The sequence below is a fragment of the Microtus oregoni genome, unplaced genomic scaffold, assembly GCF_018167655.1.
Source record: "Microtus oregoni isolate MIOR12 unplaced genomic scaffold, Mior012 000017F_ref0000208, whole genome shotgun sequence".
In the NCBI taxonomy this organism is placed as follows: domain Eukaryota; kingdom Metazoa; phylum Chordata; class Mammalia; order Rodentia; family Cricetidae; genus Microtus; species Microtus oregoni.
The window spans coordinates 18,932,501-18,942,764 of record NW_024543076.1 but is presented as its reverse complement, the minus strand read 5'-3'; positions in this window follow the sequence as shown (position 1 = coordinate 18,942,764).

Here is a 10,264-nt window from a genome sequence, read left to right as displayed (position 1 = left end):
GTTCTCCCTCCTTCTGCTCCTCATTGGGACCTTGGGAGTTCAGTCCAGTGCTCATGTGTGGGTCTCTGTCTCTATCTCTATCCATCACCAGATGAAGGTTCTATGATGATATGCAAGATATTCGTCAGTATTGCTCTAGGATAGGGTCATTTCAGGTTCCCAATCCTCAGCTGCCCAAGGAACTAACTGGGAACCTCATGTTGGGCACTTGGGAGCCCCTCTAGGGTCAAATCTCTTGCTCACCCTAAAGTGGTTCCCTTAACTAAGAATTGTGGTTCCGTGCTCCCCTATCCACCTTTCCTTTATCCCAATTCTCCTGATTCCCCAAGTCCCCCCTCCTTCCCTTCTACCTTTTCTCTCCCCATCTCCCCTTACCCCCATCCCACCCCACCCCCAAGATCCTAATTTACTCCCCGTCAATTTGGTCTACTTCCCTTAGCCAAGAGGATAACTATATGTTTTTCCTTGGGTTCACCTTCATACGTAGCTTCTTTAGGTTCACCTATTGTAGACTCCGTGGCCCTTATTTATGGCTAGAAACCAATTATGAGCGAGTACATCCCATGTTCATCTTTTTGGGTCTGGGACACCTCACTCAGGATAGTGTTTTCTATTTCCATCCATTTGCATGCAAAATTCGAGAAGTCATTGTTTTTTACCGCAGCGTAGTACTCTAGCGAGTATATATTCCATACTTTCTTCATCCATTCTTCCATTGAAGGGCATCTAGGTTGTTTCCAGGTTCTGGCTATTACAAATAATACTGCTATGAACATAGTTGAACAAATGCTTTTGTCATATGATAGAGCATCCTTGGGTATATTCCCAGGAGTGGTATTGCTGGGTCCAGGGGTAAGTTGATCCCGAATTTCCTGAGAAACCGAAACACTGACTTCCACAGTGGTTGCACAAGATTGCATTCCCACCAGCAATGGATGAGGGTACCCGTTCCTCCACAGCCTCTCCAGCAAAAGTTATCCTTGGTGTTTTTGACTTTAGCCATTCTGACAGGTGTAAGATGATATCTCAAAGTTGTTTTGATTTTCATTTCCCTGATTGCTAAGAAAGTTGAGCACGACTTTAAGTGTCTTTTGGCCATTTGAACTTCCTCTGCTGAGAATTCTCTGTTCAGTTCAGTGCCCCATTTTTTAATTGGGTTAATTAGCATTTTGAAGTCTAGTTTCTTGAGTTCTCTATATATTTTGGAGATCAGACCTTTGTTGCGGGGTTGGTGAAGATCTTCTCCCAGTCAGTAGGTTGCCTTTGTGTCTTAGTGACTATGTCCTTTGCTTTACAGAAGCTTCTCAGTTTAAGTAGGTCCCATTTATTCAATGTTGCCCTTAATGTCTGTGCTTCTGGGGTTATACATAGGAAGCGATCTCCTGTGCCCATCTCCTGTAGGGTACTTCCCACTTTCTCTTCTATCAGGTTCAGTGTGTTCGGGCTGATATTGAGGTCTTTAATCCATTTGGACTTGAGTTTTGTGCACGGTGATAGATAAGGGTCTATTTTCTTTCTTCTACAGGATGACATCCAGTTGTGCCAGCACCATTTGTTGAAGATGCTTTCTTTCTTCCATTGTATACTTTTAGCTCCTTTATCAAAAATGAGGTGTTCATAGGTTTGTGGGATAAAATCCGGGTCTTCTATACGATTCCATTGGTCGACTTCTCTGTTTTTATGCCAGTACCACACTGTTTCATCTTATATTTCTTTATTTGACAATGCTTAGTTCAATCCCATGGCCTGTTTTTTTTTCTTTTTTTTTTATTGAGAAAAAAAATTTCCACCTCCTCCCAGTCTCCCATTCCTCCCCCCCTCCTCCCACTCCTCTCCCTGTCCCCCCACTCCTCTCCCCCTCCTCCCACTCCTCTCTCCCTCCCTCTCAAGTCTGAAGAGCAGTCAGGTTTCCCTGCCCTGTGGAAAGTCCAAAGTCCTCCCCCCTCTGTCCTGGTCTAGGAAGGTGAACATCCAAATTGGCTAGGCTCCCACAAAGCCAGAACATGTAGTAGGATCAAAACCCAGTGCCATTGTCCTTGGCTTCTCAGCAGTCCTCATTGTCCACCATATTCAGGGAGTCCGGTTTTATCCCATGCTTTTTCAGTCACAGTCCAGCTGGCCTTGGTGAGCTCCCAATAGATCAGCCCCATTGTCTCAGTGGGTGGGTGCACCCCTCTTGGTCCTGACTTCCTTGCTCATCTTCTCCCTCCTTGTGTTCCTCATTGGGAATTTGGGAGCTCAGTCCAGTGCTCCAGTGTACTCCAGTGTGGGTCTCTGTCTCTATCTCCATCCAACGCAAGATGAAGGTTCTATGGTGATATGCAAAATATTCATCAGTATGGCTATAGGATAGGATTGTGTGATTATTCTTATCTTGTTGGCTGGGAAATGAATAAGCATTCTCCTTCTACATGGAGGAAGGACAAAGAGGGAGAGAAAGGAAAGAGACATCTTCCCAGATAAGCTAGGTAACAAGGAGAACCCTAAGAGAAACATACATGGATACCCCTGGGAAGGGAAAATAGACAAGATCTCTTGAGAAAATTGGGAGTATGGAAGTGGGAGAGAAGGGTGGGTAGAAAGAAAGGAGGAGGGGAGTAAGAGAGGGACAGGAGGATAAAATGAGAGAACAAGATGAGAGAGATGGGAGAAGGAGAGAGAGGGAGAGCAAGGAAAGAGATATCTCGATTGACGGAGCCATTATGGGGCTAGCTGGAAACCTGGATCTAGCGAAATTCTAGGAATCCATGAGGATGACCCCAGTTAATGCCCTAAGCAATAGTGGAAAGGGTGCCTGTACTGGCCTTCCTCTGTAATCAGATTGATGACTCCCTTAATTTTCACTACTGATGGAAGCAGATGCAGAGATTCACAGGGAGACAATGAGTTTCTTACATGGTAGCTAAATATTGGGGCAAAATGTTCCTTGGCTTTATAGAAATTAAGAATGTGGCTACACAGTAGGCAATGGAAACTGTCTATTTGACAAAATATTTCTCTTTTAAAATTCATTTATTAAAATATATTTTGATAATAAAGAAATTCAGTCAGTTGTCTTTCAGATGTCTTTTACTTTCATGTAAGTATATCTCAAATATTTCATAAAGTATGGTCAAATAGATTATTTGATGTGCTCTGTAATTAAATTTAAAGGTAGCTTCCAAATTTTATCTGACAGCCTAATTGGAATACATTTTTAAATATCTGCCCCTTCATCCCCAAATCACACTGCATGCACACACACACACACAAAAATGGAATATTCAAGTGAAATAATATTCCAAAGGATAAATACAGAGGGTCATTTTTACATTTTTGATATGAGAAAATGTTTTTCTTTTGCGTGTTTATAAATGTGTGTATGCACATATCATGCTCCCATCAGAAGTTGAAAGATATTCAGTACTATTTTTAGATTCCACATCACAGTCCTAGAATAAAAATAAAGTAATAGCTATACGGAATCACCTCTGATAAAATCAATGGCAGAAGGCTATTCATAGGAAAGTTTACAATTTACAGAATAGACATTTAAGCTCAACTTTAAACACATTTGTAAAGTATGTCTGTTTCAAATTCATTTGTATGTATTTTTCTCTAATAATTCTTTGGTTATTTTGCCAACTCATAGTTAAATGTGGGCCAAGTTTTATTACAGTTGGACCTTGTCAAAAGCTTTGGGTTCAGGAAAATATTTTCAGCCAAGTTCCTTTATGGTCATGCCAAGTTATTTTCAATTGCTTTATATACTGTGTGTTTTAAAATAAGTGAATACATTTTAGCTTTTTTCTTACCCTTAACTCACCCAGAAAATTCAGGAGACGTTCAATAAATGTTTAAGGAACTGATTGCTCAAAGGTTTGAAAAGTCAAGAAATACATTTCCTCATTTGTAAATAATAATAAACAAAATATTCTAGCTTTGTGGTTGACAGTGGATCACCATATTCTGATGGGAATGAATATTATCCTGAATCTCATTAAGGTTATTGTAGTGCTTCATTAATTGGTCAAATCTAATGTTGCTCCACTGTCCATTAAGTAATTGTATGTCTTAGATCTTATTAAATTAATTAACTTACTGATACATGTGAACACAGAATATTTACACCTACACAGAGTAATGTTAAACACTGCCAACTTTTGAAAAATACTCAATATTGAAATGATTTTTTTTTATAATTGTAAGTTTAGTGTGTGCATTAGCCTCTGCATTGCACTGGAAATAGTGATATTGATGCTCCTAAGAGACACAAGGAAATTTAGCTTATTTGACATTATTTTCTATATTTCATCTCTATGATATAATTAATGATATAATGATAAATGTTTTTGACTGGTTAATTTAATATTTATTTATGTCACAGGTATGAAATCATGTACGTAACTTAATTTGAAATGATTTTCTCTAATTTAATTACTTTTAACTCTCGAGGAGAAAAACGTTCTCCATCAAGACAATCCCCTTTCTCTATAGTTGAGTGAGATATTTTGATGAAGCACGTACATAATGTAACAACATTGCAGAAGGGGATATTCTAACTGCTGCACCTGTCCTCTCAGCATAACACTCTCCATTCTAACTGCTTTGCTTTGGATTAGTGACATGACCACTGGGATGTTTCTTGATACTGGAGCCATGGCTTTGAAGTTCTATTGTAGATTATCATACTGTGCAGTGTTATACAGCCGGGATCTGTATTTATTCCTTACAAAGACTTGTGGGGATGTTGCCTGAAGGTGGGAAGGGGGAGCTAAACTGAAATTGGGATCACAGGATATTGGGGATTCCAGGACTGTGGGATAGCTGCCATTGAATGTTGTAGTCACAGAGCTGAGCTGGCCCACAAAAGGGATGGTTTGTGCTGTGTGCAGGATGAAAGAGCTGGAGTGGTGGAGTGACAAGTCCTTTGGAGTTCCATTGATTCTATTGCAGTCCCAAATGCCTGGTATGCAGTGATACAATTTGGTGTTTGCCATGCTGGGCTTTGGCCTTGCTTTGATACAACCCTTCTCTTGATGTGCCTCAATTTCTCACTTTTGAAATGGAAGGTTTACTCTTTGTCATTTTATATAGAAAGTACATAACATGATCTCACAGGTAAAGAATTGCCTTGACAGTCAAAACCAGATTTTGCCTGAGGTCAATGTAGATACACTTAAAACTGGGTGACAGAGATAGATTAAATCTATTTGTTTTTAAAGATGTTAATGAGACATTGGAACTCAGTGACAGAAATCTATGATTTAAAGGGATATGTTTGGGTGTCAGATTTGTAATAGGTAGAGTTATAGTAGTCAATCTTGATTGTCAAATTTATTGCGTTTAGAATGAACACAAAAGCACACTCAGAAAATAAGCGATGGTTATTATTTTTAATGCACATTTTAATAATGTTTTTAAAGTATTGAAATTTTATCACGATCTAGAAGTTCTTTGGTATTGGTCAAAGACCTGAGAGATGATATGGGATAGGCAGATGCTATGAAAGTAGATAGAATAGGAAAGTTGACTTACATTCAAACTTACATGCCCTAAAATGAGTTTGGATTAGTCAAGAATTTATGTTATTATATAGGAAATTTTCATTAAGTTGTATATAATAAATTGGAGATCAGAAGCTGAAACATATTTCAAATTTCATAGATAGGCAAGTATATGTCCAGAGTGTATTCCTTGAATTTGTCTTATTTGTCTGTTTGTGCATTTATTTAATTATCCAAAGATATCATCATCCTCTGTTGCACTGGGTGTGCTAAACACCCTGGCCTCAGATACACCCCTTAACCCAGTCTTCTGAACAACTGGAACTAAAGGTGTGTGCCAACGTAGTTTCTTTTCATGTGGTAGCCATAAACAAGACTACAGACACATGAAGGATCCCTTAGGTAAGTTCAGTGTTGACTGTTCAGCAAAATTTAATGTAAATCAGAAATACTATTTATTTTTAAAATGAAAATGTACAGAATAGAACAAACAAAGTATATCTGCAGATTACACTGGTGGCTTTTTAACAGTGACAACTTAATTACATGTCCTGAATATGATCTAATTTGAAAAGATAACTTAGTTAGTGAGTTACTTTGTAAATTACAACACTAAATCGGATGGAAATTCCAAGAAATGTTACCAAATTGTTGATGTCATTTTATTCAAAGAAACACTTATGCTTTCCCTTTGAATGTCTGCCATCCCTAGCTTAAATATTTCTTTTCAACTCTTTCATAATTGGATAGAAATATTATCATCGAAAAGAAACCAGAATAACTCCCAAAATGTGATTCTTTAGTATGAAATTGGTGCAGTTATTAAGAAGACTAAGATAAAAATTCATGCTTTAAAATACTTTTTAAATGGTGAGATATTAAGACACTGACTATTGCTGGACTTTCTTGGAGTTTTGATAAGTATATATATGAATGTTTCCACAGTAACTTTCTCTCCATATGGTTTGGAACCACTAATCCTAGTGTATACCTTTGGCAGTTCATTTTAAATATGACAAGCCTTTATTGTACATTCTTACAGTTCTTAAATTGATTACCATACGTTTTCTTATCTGAATTTATTTAAGCTATCTTTAGTCTTAGAAACTTTGAATACAAGAAACTGAGATCCTAAAAGATGGAGTGATGTGACCCTATTAAGTATTGAAACAACAGTAAAAACACAAACAAAACCATTTTTCTCTAGTTTACACCACAAGTAGTTTCCAACTTGCCTTTCTTCTCAGAGTAGCAAGACTCTCATATCTCTTTTCAATAATTTTATTTGGTTTGTATTCAATATTTTTTTTATTTTTCCATTCAAAAATTTCTACTTCCTCCCCTCCTCCCATTCCCTTCCAGCTCCCACACTTACCCTTTTCCCTCCCCCTCCAGCCTTAACAGAGGGCAGGGTACCCTGCCCCGTGGGAAGTCCAAGGCCTCCCTTATATATCTCTGTGGGAAAGGGTTTGGCAACAACCTAAAATGTTGAAAGAGAAATTCATGAAGTTTAAATCCTTACTAGAAATTTAGCAGTTAATTAGAACAGATTCAAAGGAGTATGAAAACTCTATGAATCTTCGAAGGAAACTTTCTTAGCTCTATCTATCCTGAGCCATGCAAGAAAACAGGAGCAATTTTTTTATTTACCTTGATATAACTGTCCTGTTTTCTTTCACCCAAGTCCTAAATGGCTATGCAGTTTGCATGCCTTTTACTCATAGTTCATGGTTTTAATTATACTTTTCATCACCTCCTTCAGCTTTTAACTATCTGTCATCCCCTTGCAAGATAATTTCAGAGTCACTGGTCATTGATGGCTAAGTTACAGATACTTTATTTCAGGCTCAAACTTTTTTTTTTCCATTTGTGCTAATAATAAGCCTTTCACTTCTAACATGCTACTTAGCAAAGAATTCAGTGGAGTTAATTATATTCCCCACATAATGTAATTCCAAACTCCCTGGGATGAAAATAGCATTAGAATTTTCTGTAATTTTATGTTTGCTCTCTCATTGCTTCTGAGATTTAAACAGATTTAGTTTAGGTGACCTGAAGTTCAAGGTTTTCCTAAGTGAACTGAATGAATTATCTCTGCTTTCCATTTAGCAGTGATGTTTAGAAACTGACAAAGGAGGGACATGACAGCCTCCTAAGGGTAGGGAGACCAGCAAGCTACTGTCAGCATCAGGGCGTGCTTGTTGATTTGTTTTGTATTTTTTTCCACTGATTTTTGTTCATGAAAGTCAAATCACACAATAACCCTAGAGTATCTTGAGGTCATCAAGAATTGTGTCAGCCATGCTAACACTTTACATTTTGATGAGAAAATGTAAAAAGAAGAAAATACAAGTATTTCCTCAGAAAATGAAAGGGTTTTCTTCTTTATACATTGCCTACATATTCATGTGTAATGGTAAATATTGATCTTGGAATTGATGTTGTAATTTCTTCTAAATTTGTGTATGGTTATATGATGTGAGAGAACAACATACCTCAGAATCAGACTAGATGTCCTGATCTTTTGGCTTCACAGGGACATATAATATTACACATCCATATTGCCACAGGTATGATAATGAGGACTGAATACGGAAACCTATATTGCCGTCACTTATTACAACTGGGTTTTATTCCTAGCAAGTACTATTCAAGGATTAGTGGTGGTTATTTATAGTAATAATTAAACTTGATCAAGCCTTGGAATGTGGCAGAAGAAAGTTCCCTTAAAATACTCAAAATTCTCTCACAATTCTTTCTCCTACTCATTATTTACTGAATATGCAGCTAACATGTAATGCTGGCAGGCTCCATTTTAAACACGAAGCTTTTGTTATTTAAGCCTTTCTTCTCTGCTTCAGGTAGGTCTGCAGTGATTGATCTGTTCTTTTTAAAGCTCATAGTGTACATTTTCTTCTGAAACTCCCATGTCCTGTCACCTGTACTATGTTAGTGCCCTCTGTCACTGTTAAAAATCATGGCCAGATTTTCAAACAATCTGTTGCTACACATCACCTTCTCTTCCTTCTGCAACATTGAAAGCACACTTTTATAGATGTTCTCACTGAGCTAGGGTAATAGACTATTATTTCTTTCTAATTGTATCTTAAAGAACCAGGCTGGAATCTATTTATCAGATACAAAATAATACATTCTTCTTATTATTATTATTTTACTAATTTTTGTAGGCTGAGGTCTTTAAGAGCTTTTCATTTTACCTCCTGTTTTCTCTTCAGGGACTCAGAAATGAGCCAAGACAATCTGACATGCGTCATTACTATCCTGTATGCCAATCCTCATCTGGGTCCGACATGTGAACCCTATTTGTCTCTGGCTCTTTCCCTAAGTCATAGGATCAAGATGCCTTGACCGTTGTGCATCCGTTCATTTTGAATCAAAGACATTTGTTTGTCTTATGAATAGAAGTGTGCTGACTACCTCCCTTCCTGATCCTAATACACATTTTCAGATTTGGATAAATTAACCCAGTGAAGAACAATCAAGTTTTTCCTCTTAAGGCTATGACTACTTAGCAATATCTGACCATGTCAAATTCTGCCATACAATTGTAGGAAAATTTCATAATATGCTAGTCAATGTAGACTTTCATAGTTACATAGATAAGAAACACAAATAATGACATTGTTATTATTAGTTTAGTCATCATACTCAACTGTTCATTAATTATAAGGGACTAACTTGTCCAAGACTACTGGATTTTCATTCATAATATTTATTGGCTATTATCACAGGAGACAGTACATTAAACTATTTTAATATACTTGAAAATGTAGATTGAAAATTTGATTTCTGGAAAACAAATTAGGGAAAAAAATATATTTGTATGTCTAGGCAGCATGCTTGCAAGCATAGCAGTTGAATTTTAGAAATTGCTTCAATTATCTGCAATCTAGAAATTCTACATTGATCCATCACTTGTTAGAAAACACTGAACCACTTCTAGAGGGGAAAAAAAAGCATTTTCATCCTTCTCACAATTGAATTAGGACTCTATCAAGGAGACACTCTGTGCAGTAAAGTAGCTATTTCCTAATTGTTCCTGAATTACTGATATCTTTGAAATAAAGATGCACAGGATTTTATTCTATCATCGCATATACAAATGTTGAAGTTAAAGATGATCCTAGATAGGAGACGATATTTTCATTTTAAATAAATGTGGCTCTTCCATTAGATTATTGTATACATGGTTGTCCCACTGAGCTGTAAATTATTCTCATTACTTTATCATGTGGTTCAATTTCTGTTGTCCTGGTAACAAACTATAATTGCTTTTTTAATATTTATGTGTTTTATTCAAATGTTCCTTTTTAAGTAAAGGAAAAATGAGCTCTTTAACAAGTTGAAGGGCACCTTAATTTTAATCTTTATAAAACTTAATTTATTTTTCTTTTTTTGTCTTGGTCTTCCTTTAGTTCTGAAAAATGAACTGGAATTAGTTAAAAAATGAACAAAATTCGTAAATATTTAAGTATAAATCTTATGTCTAAAATTGCAAATCTTCAGATTTGTTTAATAAAAGTCATAGTATAATCAAATATAATAATAAAATTTCCTGTGTTATATTAAATGCTATTAATTCATTAGGTATGTTTATTAGGTCAGACAATTATTTATGAAGGAAGTGAATTCTAACCTTTAATGTTGTCCATTTTCAGTTGTGTATAAAAGAGGCCATTTTGTTGGACTATACTTGATGTATTATCAAAGACTATTTTAGAGAATCTTGTAGATCTTTTAGTCTGAGCAATATACTC